The sequence below is a fragment of the Brachyhypopomus gauderio genome, chromosome 1 (genome assembly GCF_052324685.1).
Source record: "Brachyhypopomus gauderio isolate BG-103 chromosome 1, BGAUD_0.2, whole genome shotgun sequence".
Classification (NCBI taxonomy): Eukaryota; Metazoa; Chordata; class Actinopteri; order Gymnotiformes; family Hypopomidae; genus Brachyhypopomus; species Brachyhypopomus gauderio.
The window spans coordinates 37,378,536-37,381,035 of NC_135211.1; the positions used below are offsets into that span (position 1 = coordinate 37,378,536).

The 2,500-nt window shown below is 40.2% G+C and overlaps 1 long non-coding RNA gene across 1 annotated transcript in view; it reads right to left on the bottom strand.

Annotated features, from left to right (window-relative positions):
* Window positions 1–1,735: 1,735 nt before the first annotated feature.
* Window positions 1,736–2,500, bottom strand: part of LOC143527270 (uncharacterized) — a 1,204-nt gene continuing 439 nt past the window's right edge. The window contains exons 1-2 of the long non-coding RNA XR_013134070.1: window positions 2,314–2,500; window positions 1,736–2,014 (exon numbers count right to left, since the gene is read on the bottom strand). The exon at window positions 2,314–2,500 is cut by the window's right edge and continues 439 nt beyond it. This is a non-coding gene — a long non-coding RNA (uncharacterized LOC143527270). The remainder of the gene's footprint in view (window positions 2,015–2,313) is intronic.

Genomic DNA, 2,500 nt, shown 5'->3' on the forward strand with positions numbered 1-2,500 from the left:
GTTTGTGTGTGTGTGTGTGTGTGTGTGTGTATTAGTGTGAGTGGTGTGTTAGTGAGTGTGTGTATTAGTATATATGTGTGTGTGTATTAGTATGTGTGTGTATTAGTGTGAGTGGTGTGTTAGTGAGTGTGTGAGTGGTGTATTAGTGAGTGTGTGTATTAGTATATATGTGTGTGTGTATTAGTATGTGTGTGTATTAGTGTGAGTGGTGTGTTAGTGAGTGTGTGAGTGGTGTATTAGTGAGTGTGTGTGTATTAGTATGTGTGTGTGTATTAGTATGTGTGTGTATTAGTATGTGTGTGTGTGTATTAGTATGTGTGTGTATTAGTGTGAGTGGTGTGTTAGTGAGTGTGTGAGTGGTGTATTAGTGAGTGTGTGTGTATTAGTGAGTGTGTGTGTATTAGTATGTGTGTGTATTAGTGTGAGTGGTGTGTTAGTGAGTGTGTGAGTGGTGTATTAGTGAGTGTGTGTGTATTAGTATGTGTGTGTGTATTAGTATGTGTGTGTATTAGTGTGTGTGTGTATTAGTATGTGTGTGTATTAGTGAGTGTGTGTATTAGTATGTGTGTGTATTAGTATGTGTGTGTATTAGTATGTGTGTGTGTATTAGTATGTGTGTGTATTAGTGAGTGTGTGTGTATTAGTATGTGTGTGTATTAGTATGTGTGTGTATTAGTGAGTGTGTGTGTATTAGTATGTGTGTGTATTAGTATGTGTGTGTGTATTAGTATGTGTGTGTATTAGTGAGTGTGTGTGTATTAGTATGTGTGTGTATTAGTATGTGTGTGTGTATTAGTATGTGTGTGTATTAGTATGTGTGTGTGTATTAGTATGTGTGTGTATTAGTATGTGTGTGTATTAGTATGTGTGTGTATTAGTATGTGTGTGTATTAGTGAGTGTGTGTGTATTAGTATGTGTGTGTGTATTAGTGTGTGTGTGTATTAGCATTCAGCGGTGTCCACTCTCCTCTCGTGGGTCCTGCTCTGATAAATTGTAAGTAAATGAGTATTGAGCTTCTTTAGACTCTTTATACTTATCACAGGCCACTAAAGCGATTAACAACCTCTCTCTCTCTCTCTCTGTCTCTCACTCTCTCTCATCCCTCTCTCTCTCCACCTCCCTCTCTTACTCTCTCTCTCACTCCCTCTATCTCTCTCTCCCTATCTCTCCACTTCTCTCTATATATCTCTCCTCTCGTTATCTACTTCTCCCACTCTGTGGTTATGCCTCATATGTATACAAGGTTTACAAAGTTGTGAATTTAATGTTTTCAGAATTAGGGATTTAATTGTTACAGGACTATGGGTTTAATATTTACTGGGTAAAGGGTTTAGACCTCTAACTCAGTAATGTCACGTTGAGGACCCCGGCCCCTCCCTTTTGGGCGTGTGTTTACGTCGTCTACGTCTCTTATGGCGCATTTCCACTAGGGCCTGCTTGGCGCGGTACGGTTCGGTACGGGTCGATTCGCAACGGAACGGTACGGTCGCGTTGTGTTTCCATTACAATGGTGAACCACCCCAATGTGGGTGGAGTCGCTGTTGGCGCGCGGGTTGTAGTGTCGTGACATCATTTGTATACGACCACAACACCGGTCGACGCCCCTTAACACATAGCATTATTGTATCTTATTTATCTTTATCTTCATTATTGTATGTGATTGCTCTAATTATTGATAATAATTTGGTATTACTCAAACAGGCTGAACACACCCTGCATAAAAAGCATCAGTCATACAATCAAATGAAATCAAACTTTATTATGAAATATAGATATTTAAAGTACAACATATGTAAATAATATAGTTATAGTTTTAAAAAAGTGCAAAAAGCAAATATATACGTATAGCTTTATATGAAATAAATATTTATAGTACTACAAGCAACATTTTGTGTGCTTTTACTGGCGTCTGTCTCGCATGGTGTTCACAAGTTCGCCAAGCACCCCGAGGAAAGCCCGGTTGAAGGAAACATTTTCCGCCAACTCCGCTCGCCTCGTCAGTGGAAGGGGAATCTTGAACGTAAAAAATAACAAATATTAAACACAAGTATTCCCGTGAAAGCAACAACAATATAGCGTAACTGCACAAAATGTGTAGCACGTCATCGCTGCTCATGCTGTGTTTATGGCTACAGCTAACTAGCAACTAGCAAGGCTAAGAGCTAGCTATTGTACAGTAGTGACTGTGGTGGTAACATTAACTACAAACACAGCTCTAAATTCCTGCGTTTACAATAGATGCGTTCATATTACGTTCATATTACATCTTTTACGAGCCTAGTAGTAAAACTGTGAAATCACAATACACTCACCATTCTCCGTGGCCTCCAGCACCGACATTGTCCAGCACGTTTTCTCTTCCGTTACTGGCTGGCCGGTGACCGTATATGGCATCCATTTGCTGGAACCATTTCCCGTCTTTGCGGTTTTGCTCCGCTGCGTCCGTTATGGTCCTTCACCGCCCGGTAATCGCGTTAAGCTTTTTTAGCTTGGACCGAC